We start from the raw sequence: 15,166 nt of genomic DNA on the forward strand, positions 1-15,166 counted from the left end.
ATATTTAAAAAAAACATGTAAGCTTTGAGAGGTGGCATATGACTTGCTTCAAATGCATAAAATGAGAGTGCTCTTGATATGGCCAACTACAGAGAGGAACAGTGGCTGCTGACAAACACTGGTTGGAATGATTAAGCTAAATGGGAATTGCAACACATGGAATCAAAAGTGCTGATAGCTCTTCAAAGGCTTCCATTATCAATGATGTGTATTTCACGATTTACAAAGTTGGGCAAAATAGAAGTGACCCAAGAAACCATTTGTGCAGCAATATGATCAAGTGGTGCAACATTTTGTTTCATGGCTGGAAAAATGCAAAATGGTGCGAAATGAGGCGATATTGAGGGCAGTGGCTGTACCTCTAGTTGTAGCACTGCAAATATGTGGATGAGGTGAACTGGTTGCCTTTTCTTTAAGAACTTGCGAAATTCCCAAACAAAATAAGTCACGATGATTGAAATATTAAAAGGGAAAGACTTCCAGCAATTTCTCCAGCTAAGAAAGTTTTTATTATTTATTTAGCTTCAGTAATAAAACGCACAACGAAACCTTTAGAATAACATCCCCAAATTTGTCAGCATTTACATTTGATGCAGGATGTAATTTAGACTTATTTATATTGGAGATATGATTGGAATGCACACAGACAGTATTGCTAACTGTAGCATTTCTTTTAGAAAAATTTCCCTTCTCACATTCTTGGACCCTTCTCTGCCCTGCTTCTCTATCCTTGAGTAGGAAAGCAGGTTATGGATTATTACATGGCCTCTCCTATTCAGAAAACAGCTCCTAGGAGTAATGAAGGGTGAATTTCTGAATTGGCTGACAATTTCTGTCACTCTATTTTCTTGTTATTTCTTTACAAGTCCCCAGAGAAGTCCAGGTGGAGATGAAGAAGCAGCATGTGGGGGAGAGTGTGGAATCTGTCAGAGCATTCCATCACCCTGACATTATTAAAAAGGGTAGGTCAGAAGTTGAATACATTGCGAGAAGTAACACATCTCCTGACTCCCAGTGACTTTCAGTCATTTACAAGGCATAAATCTGGAATGCCGAGATGGGATATTCTGCATTTGTAAACACTGCGCACTGAGTGACCATGTGTTCACTTGCTTGGGCTCAAAACTCTGAAATTCCCCCTCCATACCTCTCTAGTTCTCCCCCCTCACTAAAGTATCCCTTAAAACCCATGTTTCATCAGCTGATCTAAAATGCGTCTCAATGTGACACAACATCACATTTTGCTTGATATCTTGCTCCTGTGAAGCAGCTTGGGATGTTTTATTTATTTAAAGGTGCTATATAAATGCAAGGTGCGTTGTTACTATTTGTTGATATAATCGTGACTTCAACTCATTAAACCTTCAACCCATCCTTCCCCTATAAAGGGAACATTTTTGAATGAACTTCAGACAACTACAGCAAGTGGTCACACTTACTTACTTGACTGACAGAAATCTTTGATGAGTTCAGACATCACTTCAGTTCAAACTATGCTTTCAAAGCACACCTTTCAGGTCTAAACAGCTTTGATGTAAAAAAAGGTTGTGGACAAGGTAAATGACAGCAATGTATATTTCCTGACAGTGGTATGCAATGCACAATTCATAGACTGGATACAACATGTTTCTGAAAGTCTAGGGGAGATCCACACAAACTGGCTGCAATTTATAAACTGGACATGCAAGTGGGTAATCCGTTAACATGCTTGGGTGGAGAGGTGATACAGGAGTAACTGCTGTCTAAAACACAAAGTATGCATATTTTTTAAACAATAACAACAATTTGACAAAATTTTAATGATGCCCATTTCATCACAATTTATTTTCAAACTGTGGGTGCAAATTTATACTATGCCTACACTCTGTTTTTCTTGATTATTAAGCCCAATCATTGATGAGAATGAAAGAAACATAAATGGAACATGCATAGAACTCTACAAGTATTTTTAGACAATATCACCCAGGATCAGTCAATCAGATTTACACCCAGATTTACAGTGTAGAAATAAAAGGCATATAGCGTCTCATTACATTTAAAGATTTCTTTGTCAATGATCTTCGTCCAAACCCTTTGCAGAGAAGTTGAAGAAACTAAATAATATACCAGCTGTACTGTGTTTTAGCTAAAGTAATACTTATGTAACCAGTCACTGTAGAGAACTGTGGTAACACAAGCTTTGTATTGTAAATATTCGTGAATACATTTCCACAGATGTATATGGATGTCTTAGCTACATATTATGGGCTAAGTACTTGATTACACACAAGAGAACCATGGACTGAAAAGTAAAGGTTGCTCTTAGAGGAAAATAATTCTGGATTACAAGAACACTTCTGTTTCAAATAGTGTTTTAAAATGAAAGGATGTACTTATTCATTATACTTAAAAGTTTATTTTAAAAACGTGTGTTTCAATTGAAAGCTTTTAGCAAGGGCTGTATATCCAAGGGACAGTGTCTTGCCTATTGAGTAGAGTTGTGTATTGAGTTTTGTGATGTTTCAGTTTCACAGTTATCTTCCAAGAGCACCTGGTATTCTCAGTAAATCCCAAACACTACAGCATAACAGACCTCTCAGACTACCAAACAGAGTGGAATAAAAGTCTTTTTTTGATATGTTTGCATTTAATAGGTGACTACAATCAACTTGAATTTGTGAAATTGAGACCAACAGCAGTGCAGGCACATGCACATCTAAAGGACTGGTTAAATTTGCAGCAGATGGCGGCGGGAGCTGGGCAGAAGTGAGGTCGGAGCACAAAGGCTGTTGGGAAGGTTAATGAGTTCTATTTAAGTAGGCCAAAGTTCAATTGTTCAATACCCTAGCAGAGATGGCAGTGGAACAACAATTGCAGGTATTTCTGGATATAATGCAGAAGGTGCAGGATCAGTTCATTCCAAAGAGGAAGAAAGATCCTTAGGGGAGGCAGGGATGGTTGTGGCTGACGAAGGAAGTTAAGGACTGCATAAACATAAAAAAGAAGTATAACATAGCAAAGATGAGCGGGAAGCCAGAGGACTGGGAAACTTTTAAAGAGCAACAGATGATAACTAAAAAGGCAAAAGGTGGAGAAAAAATGAGGTACAAAAGCAAACTGGCCAATAATATAAAGGGGGATAGTAAAAGTTTTTTTAGGTACGTGAAAAGAGAAAAAAGATGGTTAAGACTAAAATTGGGCCCTTGAAGACAGAAACGGGTGAATTTATTATGGGGAACAAGGAAATGGCAGAAGAGTTGAATAGGTACTTTGGATCTGTCTTCACTGGGGAAGATGCAAGCAATCTCCCAGATGTAATAGTGGCTGAAAGACCTAGGGTAATGGATGAACTGAAGGTAATTTATATTAGGCAGGAAATAGTGTTGGATGACTGTTAAGTCTGAAGGCTGATAAGTCCCCGGGACCTGATGGTCTGCATCCCAGGGTACTTAAGGAGGTGGCTCTAGAAATTGTGGATGCATTGGTAATCATTTTCCAATGTTCTATCAATTCAGGATCAGTTCCGGTGGACTGGAGGGTGGCTAATGTTGTCCCACTTTTCAAGAAGGGAGGGAGAGAGAATACAGGGAATTATCGACCGGTTAGCCTGATGTCAGTAATGGGAAAGATGCTGGAGTCAATTATAAAAGTTGAAATTACGACTCATTTGGATAGCAGTAACAGGATAAGTCAGCATCAGCATGGATTTATGAAGGGGAAATCGTGCTTGACTAATCTTCTCGAATTTTTTGAGGATGTAACTATGAAGATGGACAAGGGAAAGCCTGGGGATATCGTGTAACTGGACTTTCAGAAAGCCTTTGATAAAGTCCCACATAGGAGACTGGTGAGCAAAATTAGGGCACATGTATTCGGGGCAAAATACTGATTTGGATTGAAAATTGGCTGACTAACAGGAAGAAAAGAGTGGTGATAAACGGGTCCCTTTCGGAATGGCAGGCGGTGACCAGTGAGGTACCACAAGGTTCAGTGCTGGGACCGCAGCTATTTATAATATACATTAATGATATAGATGAAGGATTAGAAGTAAGTTTGCTGATGACACAAAGCTGGATGGCAGAGTGAAATATGAGGAAGATGTTATGAGAATACAGGGCACTTGAACAGGCCAGGTGAGTGGACGAATGCATGACAGATGCCATTTAATGTGGATAAATGTGTGGTTATCTACTTTGGTGGCAAGAACAGGAAGGCAGATTACAATCTAAATGGAGTCAAGTTAGGTAAAGGGGAAGTACAACGAGATCTAGGTGTTCTTGTACACCAGTCAATGAAAGAAAGCATGCAGGTACAGCAGGCAGTGAAGAAAGCTAACAGCATGCTGGCCTTCATAACAAGAGGAATTGAGTATAGGAGCAAAGAGGTCCTTCTGTAGCTGTACACAGCTCTGGTGAGACCGCATCTGGAGTATTGTGTGCAGCTTTGGTTTCCAAATTTGAGGAAGGACATTCTGGCTATTGAGGGAGTGCAGCATAAGTTCACAAGGTCAATTCCCGGAATGGAGGGACTATCATATGTTGAAAGATTGGAGTGACTGGGTTTGTATACACTTAAGGGCTGAGAAGGAGAAATTGTTAAGGATGAGGACCAGCTCGGCCAAACGAATGAGAGTGCCGGTTGTATACACTTGAGTTTAGAAGGATGAGAGGGGATGCGATTGAGACGTATAAGATTATTAAAGGACTGGACACTCTGGAGGCAGGAAGTATGTTTTCACTGATGGGTGAGTCCTGAACCAGAGGACACAGTTTAAAAATAAGGGGTAGGCCATTTAGAACAGAGTTGAGGAGAAACTTCTTCACCCAGAGAGTGGTGGATATATGGAATGCTCTGCCCCAGAAGGCAGTGGAGGCCAAGTCTCTGGATACTTTCAAGAAAAAGATGGATTGAGTTCTTAAAGATAGTGGAGTTGAGAGTTATGGGGATAAGGCAGGAACAGGATACTGATTGTGGATGATCAACCATGATCATAATGAATGGTGGTGCTGGCTCAAAGGGCTGCATGGCTTACTCCTGCATCTATTGTCTATTGAATTGAGCAAATGTATTCATCCAAAAGTATTAAAATGGAACATTCTACAGTTCAATTTGACTCTTGATTTTACCATCACAAATACTTCACACTAGGTGCAAGACTAATACTCACTTTAACAGCTGAGCAGATTTACCTAGTTCCAGGTGTTACACAGTCTGGAAGCTTACGGAACAGATGGAATGTTAGCATAACACCTCACCTGATTTTACTCTTTACTGAAGTCAACTCATTTCTATCAGTTTCCACCCAGATGATCAGGTTGCAATTTATCCCCTGTCCTTTTATGATCTCAGGAGGAATTGTAGTTCTTGCTGGTCAAGTTGAACATTAGTCTTTTATTGTGTGGTTCAATGCCACACTATGATGATGGGTTCTAGACAGACTGGTTGAGGAAAAGGTAAAGTCAAGAACAATCTTCAGGTTTAGATTTCAAAGTCACAGTATTTATTATACATTAATACTAAGTAATGTTATCGATGATAATCAGAGATATACCAGGTTCTGACTTAGGTAAGGACTAAATTATCTAGTTGTCAATATGAGTCTTCTAAAGTTCTAATATCGTTTTGGGTAGTGTCTAATCTAATGTATTTTGACTCCACCCTCACTGTGGTATTTATGTGCATCTCCATGACATCATGACAAGGTTGATCCAGGGTTCTGAATTCTTTGGATAACACCTAATAACCAAACAATACTTATAATTCTTCTCTCTTTATTCTTACCTGGCACAATTATGGGAAAGGTAGTGTACATTTTTTTCTGGGACAGTTCCTGATGTTACAATGGCACAGGGAAATTTCAAGCTATTGGACTCTCTGTGTTGACTTACAAAAGTTACTCTTTAGTTTGCTTCCTCTGATCACAATTCTAATCATACTCCCTCCAGGAGATCAGCACCATGATAAATATCTGATATCAGCTGCATTTAGTAATTTTTCAAGTTAGTCCCAAGTGAAGTAAAAGAGCTATTTGATTTAATATTTCCTTTTCAACTTGTTTGTCTTCTTCAATAAATCCTGCAATATTCAGAGTGTCCAGTATCAATATTAGTGTTTGTACTTAGTCCACCTGCTATGAATATAATGACAGTGTCTTGGACTCTCATTCTCTGACTCTCTGCATCACTCCTTAAACCTGTAGTTATAGTTAATTGAAAGCAAGGATTAACAGTTTATATTTCTGCTTTAATTCAATTAATTTTTTGCAGTCATTAGGTGCATCAGAATGATTTTAAAATGAATGTTAAGTTTAACATGACCTGTTTGTTAGATATTCATTATGGTACAACTAGAACTAGCTAGGTCTGACCATGAAGAGGCAGCCTTCAAAGTAAACAAAAAGATAAAATTCAGGCAATATAATGTACTTTAATAGTCCGTGCAACAATGGAGAGTGCAACAATATCTTGGATTGCTTTTAAACAAGATTGAGATTTTACAGGACCCAAGTCTGAGAAATATTACAGATCCATTGAATATTTAGACTGCAGTGATCTCATTGAATAGTGGAGCAAGTGGGATGGCTGATTGGCTTGCTCCAGCATCATCCAGGCTAACAGGTTCTATTAACATAGTGAACAAAGACATTCCATACATAATGCACCAACAATTCTTGTTCATTTCTAAATAACTGCACAACAGGATTTCAACCTGTTAGAAATGCTTTCCAAGACTTGGAAATGTAGATTCGAACCAAAATGCCACTTAGCCATTCATACAGATGGATAATAGATTCCTATGCCACATAATAGTTTTCCACCAGGAAATGACCAACAGTAAAGAATTGGACAGCATGGTGGCTCAGTGATTAGCACTGCCGCCTCACAGCACCAGCGACCTCGATTCGAAATTCCACCCTCAGGCATCTATTTGTGCTTGCATGTTCTCCCCATGTCTGTGTGGGTTTCCCCCAGATGCTCTGCTGTCCTCTCACAGTCCAAAGATGTGGAATTAGCCATGGGAAGTGCAGGTTTACAGGCATAGGGTGGGTCTGGGTAGGAGGGTTGGTGCAGACTTGATGGGCTGAATGGCCTGCTTCCAGTCTGTAGTGATTCTATGACGCGAAGAATTAAAAAATATCAATGTGGTCACCCTCCCCCAGTAGGCTGCTCTCTCATTACAGAGATAACTGGTGTCTTAGTTTGAGGGTCACTAGAGCTCAGGTGAGCAGCAAGGTCAAGAAGGCAGCACCTTCATGGTGATTGTAGCTGGTGTGAGGAATTGGATCAGTGCTGTTGGTGTAATTCTGCATCACAAACCAGCTTTCCAGCTCACCGACCCACTTTCAAAATATTGAAGGCTGTTTCACGAATCCAATACATACACCAGAAGAACAATTGCACTGTTGTGTGAATATTTGTTTCAGATCTCCAATTGAGCACTGTGTTTTTAGAGACAGAGACAGGAAAAGGTGTCTTCATTTATTCTGTATTCTGGCCATTAAAGGCCCTCAGAGGAAATGATTTTCAGGTTTGTAGGAACAGCAGGAGGTCATTCACGTCATCACGTCTGTTCTGTGATTCCATTAGCTTATTTCTGCCTGGCTTTTACTCTTCTGCATGGAATAGGGAGTAAGGAAAACTTCTTCTCTGAATTAATTCTTAAAAAGCCTTTGTTTTTATAATGTTACTGTGCCTGTTTAGTACAGCGTTTTGGTTAATTATTTGTAACCATCTTTTTGAAAGTTGTCAATACTTATTTCCCTGCAAGATATTCTGAAGGAACTTCGAAGAAGGCGGATACAGTATGGTTGAAATATTGCATGCTGAAAGAAGACATGACAAGAGGCCCCTTCAGGATCATACCTGTGGACCTTAATATACCCCAGAACTGCCAATGTAAGCAGCTTATCCATCACTCATCCCAACTACCGCCTCCATGTAGAATCCTTCCAGTGCAGAAGCAGGCCACTCAGCCCATCAAGTCCACATTAACCCTCTGAAGAGCATCCCACCCCTCTACCCTATTCCCGTAACCCCACATTTACCATGGCTAATTCACCTAACCTTCACATCCCTGCTCACTATGGGCAATTTATCATGGCCAATCCACCTAACCTGCACATCTTTGGACTGTGGGAGGAAACTGGAGCAGATATGGGGAGAATGTGCAAATGCCACACAGCCAGTCACCCGAGGGTGGAATCGAACCCAGGTCCCTGGCGCTGTAGGGCATTAGTGCTAACCACTGGGCCACTGTACAGCATGTTAAATTGTCAAAAAGGAGGACTCTCCAAGTATTCAACTCAAGCAGCTGGATTTCCACTTAGAAAGATGGGAAAAAGTGTCACCTTGTCTTTTGACAAGATCTACATCGTGGAGTAGCCAGCATTTTACATTGTACTCTCCCTGAGCATGACTCAAGGGAGCATGTTCCAATGAAGTTGGTGAATTCTTGTCACAGTATTTGATGGGCTCTGCTCATTTATCAAGTTTGGAATTTGTACTAAGGCTGCAGTGGCATGTCAACTGAGGTAACTGAATCACCCTTAATTAATATTAATTTAAATGGTAAATATAAGATTAAAAAGGAAACCCATGAAGTGAAGTTGTAGGATAATTACAAAACATAATGCATCTTCCTAAAATTTCTTTCTCAGCTGTTTATTTTAAACACCCATTAGAAAAGATGACAGAGGAAAATCAGATACAATTATCCTACAGTATAATTTCAAGGCCAAAGTTTTTAATAAAACCAGCTTCGCGTGGTGCTTGTGCTTAAACTTAAATTTGATAATGGTGTTTTCAGCCAAAAGGGAATTCTAATCATCCAAATGTTATTTCTGAATCCTGCCTAATTATATTTTACATTGCTCTTTGCATAAGAAAGCTAATGAACCATTTATTTTAAATTCAGGAGCATGACAGCTGTAAAAATGGATTTATCACTTGCGAATCATACACTGGCTAAAACGTTTTACCGTTTACTGGCTAAATAGCATTAACTGCAGAGAAACAGGCCATTTGATGCAATACTGTAGCAGTGTTTATAATCAACACGTGCCTCCTTCCACCCCACCTTCCTAACCACCCAGCTTCTATTCCTCTTACCCACATGTACCTATCAGGCTTCGCCATAATATTTATGCTCTGACCTCAATAACTCTTCGTAACAAGAAATGTCATTTTCCAACCACACTCTTGGTAAAAAAATAAAGTCTCCTACATTCCATTAATTAATGACCATCTCACATTCACATGCCCCAATTTTGTACCTTTACACAAACAGAAACATCTCCACCAAAACTCTTCATTATTCCAAAGTTCCCCATTAGGTCAACCACATCTCTTCAAAATGAGAAGTGCCCCAGCCATTCAATCCCCTGATAGTTATAACTTCTGAGTTCTGATATTATCCCTTTTCCAACAATTGGTTGACTATTAACGGATTAAAGACTCCAGAGAATAACTCGAGTACCATGCAGTTGGTCTGAAGATAATTTTGAATCTGATTAGACATTCTAAGATGAATTTAAAGAACACGCTTCAGGTAGTCATAAACCTTGAAAATTTGATTTCAGCTGAACCAGAACTCCAGCTCCAACACAAAATCTTGACTCTAACCAACAATATAGCTTCTTCTTCTCAACTTCTCACACGTCATAGAGTAGAATGTCCAGTAACCCAACACAACATCTGCCCCAGACTGATTCAGAAGCCTTCCCTCTTAGTCTGTCTCCAGGCAGCAGCTGCAGGCTGCTCTGAGCTGGAGTCCCAACCAACCCTCTGCAGTGGTCTGGCCAAATCGTAAGACCTGATTTTGCTGTTTCTCCCTTTTTGAACACCCCATCTGTGATTGCACTTCCACACTATTTCATCCTTTCAACAACAATCTCATCTGACTTATACCTTGTAAGTGATCTAAGTAAGCACACACCTCTTGCTTTACTCAATCACCCCCTCCACCTCCCGCCCTCGAGCCTATTGTTGTGCCTTCTCCCTTTAGATGCTTAATGGGACAGGTGCTGAAGTGCAAGAGGAACAAAAGTGTGATCAGGATGAAACACTCACACTCAAACCATCAGAATCTGGGCAACACCGAGAATGAGTGCACTTGTTGTGAGTCAAAAGTGCCCACAGCCAGAGCAAGGGTCAAAGGTTAGTGCAGAGCTCCCACTGGGCAAGCAGGGGTTTGACTTGTGTGAAAATTCTGCTTTGGGCACCCAGAATTTTGATAGGACGGAATGTGGAAAAAGGTCAAACTGGTCATCCAATTGTCCCTTTCAAAACTTCAATTTAATGTTCAGTGTGGTGCATTGGCCGGCCTGCCAGCCAGACAGCTGTCACTGTCAAGGAATTGCCCATGAACCTTTTGCTTGTGCCTAACCCCTGCTGCTACTGCCCTCACCAAGATGGCATCTGGCGCAAGCAATGCACCAGGTTGGGTACACATGACAAGCTGTCATTCTGCAATCAAACCAGCATTTGAGATACTGAAGGTGAGAGTAACCACCAAGCCAAATTTTGTGGTCTGGGCTGCAAAATCAACAAGCCTTTGTAGACATGTTTGCATTTCTCAAGAATGCTATCCCCTGCTACATTTTTGCCAAATCCAACCATAAGTGTCTGAGTGTCATGACATTCAACCTATTGTTTCACTCACTGCATCAATGGTCTAAATTGTCCAAATAGAAATCAGTAAAGGGTTATTTTATTAATATTTTGATGCTGACTGGTTTAATCTAATATTTGCCACATTTAATATTTTGGAACTTTAGTCTCAGGGGAACCATTAACTGCAACTATCAATGACATCTGATTCCCATTAAACATGCTTTAAACTAAAGTGTTCCTGATAAAAGGGATGGTCCAGTTAATGCAGTCACTTCTGTTTATACTGACTAGGAGTTGATAGATATATTTACGTGTTAACTTAAGGACAGTTAGTCCCTAAGAAGCTTTTTAATTTTGTTTTGTTTCTCCCCTGACAATATAAATGATGATGCCTGAAGATTAACCAATTAAAAAGATCAATGTGAAAATTTTATTATAAATTTTAACTCAATACCAAGATGTTTTAATAAAGGTACGAATTAAGAAAGCGTTTATTATAGACTAACATCATGCCAGAAAGTAAGCATGGGGGTTAGCATTACATTAAATATATGTGTCATTGCTTAAAAATATATGTCATTTAGGGATGTGATGACCAGAGAATTCCAAGGTATTTTATTTAGAAACAAGCAAAGATTGTCCTACTACCCCACATAACTGTAGCATTGAGGATATGACTTTTCATATTATTTCATGAAAATGAGAGTGTAAAATTTATTATTTTTCAAGTTATTAGAAAAGTACTTAATGCGTCACTCTGAAGTTCCCTCAAAGGTGCCAACATCTATTGTTTCTTTCATACACAGTCCTTAATGTTTTCTTTTTCAGAATCTCTTTGTAAATTGAGTCTGGATTCCAAGTCTTTTCATGGGGAGGCGATGGCCTCGTGGTATTATTGCTGGACTGTTAATCCAGAGACCCAGATAACATTCTGGGGACCGGGTTTGAATCCCACCATTGCAGACAGTGTAATTTGAATTCAATGAAAATCTCGGATTAGGAGTCTAATGACCATGAATCTGTTATCAATTGTCAGGAAAAGCTCATTCTGGTTCAGTAACGTCCTTTAGGGAGCGAAGCTGTCATCCATACCTGCTGTGGCCTACACGTGACTCCAGATCCACAGCAATGTGGTTGACTCTTAATTGCCCTCTGGACAATAGGGATGGGCAATAAATGCTGGCCTAACCAGCGGCACCCTCATTCTGTGAATGAATTTTTAAAAATTCACAGGCACCAGCATGACAGCTGAGTTTTGTCATGTGAGATTGTATTGTGTTACAGGAAAAGTGTAACATTACACAATAGTGACTGTTTCCAGAAAGAGAACAAAGCAGTCTTCTTAATTTGGCATAGCATATTGTCTCCATTCCTTATCAATCTGAATCAATAAATTAATTGCTGTATATTCTTCCTCAGGGAGCTATAAAAATAATCCTAATAAGTTACATACTTATTTTTAGAGTGTAAAGCAACTCCCAATGAAATATGTTGCATCTTTAAGTCAAGTATAGAGTTGAGAACCTTGATTTAACCTTCACCAATCTGGAGGAAATCACATGAGCAAGATTATGGTCCAGCTTTCCTTCAATGGTTTTGACACTCAGTTCAGTGATAGATAAGATTTTGTTTCTTTTTAAATATCTACCTGTTTTATTTGAGTTCTGCATTTGGGATTGCAATTTACCCAGATACAATTTGCTTGAAACCTTTCCAGCACCAAACAGCACCCATCTAAAAACTGACTCAATGCATGCAACATGGCTAACTATGCTTTTTTAATCACGGCTGTAAGTAGGTAAGTACGTGTTTCAGGCAGCAATGCAAAGTGGATAATATTGGAACAGTCAGACATAATACCCAGTGTCTGGTGTTTAACTCCACCGAATGCAGTACAATTGAATATGAGGTGATGAATAGACTGGGAGGTCAATTCAGTCCCAGTTATTCTGTGCCATTATCCAAGATGACCTTCCAGCCCAAAAGACAGAAAACCTATTCGCAATCAGTCTCCAATTTGCTCCAAAATATTTCCTTGCCCAAGGATTGTGAATTCTTAAAACCACTTTTTGACTTCACATTGAAGTCCAAGCATAAATTTCTGTCTTTTTCAAGTGACTCTGGGCTACCTGCACCACAATGCAATTTTCTTTTATTCACACATGGGATGTGGGCATTAGTGGCTGTTCCAGCATTAATTGCCCATCCCTAACTGCCCTTGAGATGTTGGGGGTGAGCTGCTGTCTTGACCAATTGTGGTTTGAGGATGCTATTGAGACAGAGATTGAGCAAGAGAATGGCATTGCACTTCCTTAACTTTTTTTTATATTAAACATAGGTATAGTTAGCTCAAAATTTCTAGTGCAGTTAGCAGAGTCCTGCATAATAGTTGTGGTCAAACTAATATTTTTTATTGCAGGGTTTTTTTTTAAAATGCAGGACTTGTAGTTAGCCTTTTACTGAGGACTTGAACAGAATCAAAACATCTTATTCTGGAGAAAGCTACATAAAGCTGTTCATGTGTAAAAACAAACCCAGGAATATAAATACAAATTTTGTCAATACTCTGCTCAGTGCCTTGTTTATAGCCATAGAATATGAAAGTCTAATTGGGGACTGTTTCCTCTTCAGCTGAAAAAGGCAGTTTGCATCTGATGGGCTCAGTATTATTCAAGTAATAAACACACTATTTCCTTAAAATCTGCCTGTTAGAATTTCACCATCTATCATTGAAGAAAACAGCTTCCTAATGACCAATCTTGTAGCAAGACAAAATCCTTGTTTAAGATTCAGGTTTTGTAGCAACATTATAAAGTGCTCCTTCCTGGAGTTTAGATTTGTGCAGTGTCTAGATGCTGTAGTGATTCCGAAGAATATTGATAATCATCTTTTTTGATCTATGAAATCCAGCTTAATTCAGCTGACAGCCTTTCTAAAATAGACAAGTAGGAGGCTGGAAGAACACAGCAAGCCAGGCAGCATCAGGTGACGGAGAAATCAACGTCTCGGGTGTAATCCTCCTTCAGGAATGGGATGGGGGTAAGGGGAGCTGCAGATAAAGGGGTGGGGGTTGGGGAAGGGTTTTGGGTGGGGAGAGGGGTGGAGTAGTGAGGTAATGATAGGTTAACATGGGTAGAGGGTACGGCCTGGTTGGTCAATGGGAGGAATGACTCTGGTTGATAGCTGGAAGGAAGAGTCGGTCAGAGGAATGGAAGGGAGGGGGAGGGGCTGTGAAAGAAGTCGGGGGAAGGGAAGGGAGGTTAGTTGAAATTGGAAAACTCAATGTGAGTCCTCCTGTCTGTAGGTTGTCCAGGCAGAAGATGAGGTGTTGTTCCTCCAATCTTCTAAAACCTTTTAGTTCAAAGCTAGTGAATGTCCATTTCTCTCTCAAATAATAGATTTCAAATAATAACTTGTATCAAATAATGGTCCCTGCCACTTTGTCACAGTTAACTATTCCACCATCTCAACAACCCCTCCCATGCCATCCCCTGTTCAAATCTTCCATCCTCTTCCATCCCAACCCAGTTCACCCATCAAGGAAACAAGCTCTTTAGCCAGAGTAACTGTGGCACCCCCTTACATTCCACAGTTTTCATTTTGTAACCAAATGCTACCCACTTCCTCTCCCAGAATGCACCAGCTGCTATCACCAACCATTGGCCATCACACTCCCTGAATCTCAGTGCACCTCTCATGCTTCCATATGCCCTCGGCACTGCCTACCAACTTTTTATTATTTATCACATACCCATCCCTGAATTACTCTTGAATTGATTGATCTGCTGGGTCATTTCAGGGGCAAGTTTGGAGTCAACCACATTTCTGTCGGTCTGTAGTCATGTATCAATCAAACCATCGGCTACGATGGGCTGGGCGTGTTGTCCCCATGACTGACAGAAGACTCCCCAAGCAGGTGCTCTCCACCCAGCTCCGTAATGGCATGCAAGCCCCAGGTGGACAGAGGAAGTGCTTCAGGGATACCCTCAAGGCCTCACTGATGAAGTGCAGCATTCCCATACACACCTGGGAATCACTGGCTCAAGGCCATCCAAAGTGGACGAGGAGCATCCAGGAATGCTTTGAGCATCTCAAGATTTGACATCAGCAAAAAGCAGAAGCCACGTGCTGCCACACCAACCCCCCACCCACCCCTTCCCACGACCACCTTCTGCCACAACTGCAACAGAGCCTTTACTAGCTGCATCAGTCTGTACAGCCACCTACGGACTCACCCTGAGAGTGGAAGAGGCAAAGATGGCAGATTTCCTTCTGTGAAGGGGATTAGTGACAAAGATGGGATCTTACAATAATCATCAATGGTTACTCAGTCATTGGACTAGTTATTCACCACCAACCATGGTGAAAAGCAAACCCATGCCTCCTGAACATTCGTCCAAGTTTCTGGATTACAAGAAGAAAGTGAGGTCTACTGATGCTGGAGATTCAGAATCAAAGAGTTTGGCGCTGGAAAAGCACAGCAGGTCAGGCAGCATCCAAGGAGCCTTTCATCAGGAAGCTGGATTACTTGCCCAGTAATATTACCTTCCTGAATGGCTAACTTCCTCATCTAGAGG

General features: G+C 40.4%; 1 protein-coding gene across 3 annotated transcripts in view; it reads right to left on the reverse strand.

Annotated features, from left to right (window-relative positions):
* znf385c (zinc finger protein 385C) overlaps positions 1-15,166 on the reverse strand; it is a 414,328-nt gene that overhangs the window by 360,143 nt on the left and 39,019 nt on the right. Inside the window, exon 2 of one of the 3 annotated variants that reach the window (XM_043674954.1) lies at positions 5,235-5,417. The exons of the other annotated variants lie outside the window; for them this stretch is intronic. The gene's annotated coding sequence lies outside the window, so the exon portion shown is untranslated. The remainder of the gene's footprint in view (positions 1-5,234; positions 5,418-15,166) is intronic. 3 annotated transcript variants of the gene reach the window in all.

Source organism: Chiloscyllium plagiosum, chromosome 33 (genome assembly GCF_004010195.1).
Source record: "Chiloscyllium plagiosum isolate BGI_BamShark_2017 chromosome 33, ASM401019v2, whole genome shotgun sequence".
Classification (NCBI taxonomy): domain Eukaryota; kingdom Metazoa; phylum Chordata; class Chondrichthyes; order Orectolobiformes; family Hemiscylliidae; genus Chiloscyllium; species Chiloscyllium plagiosum.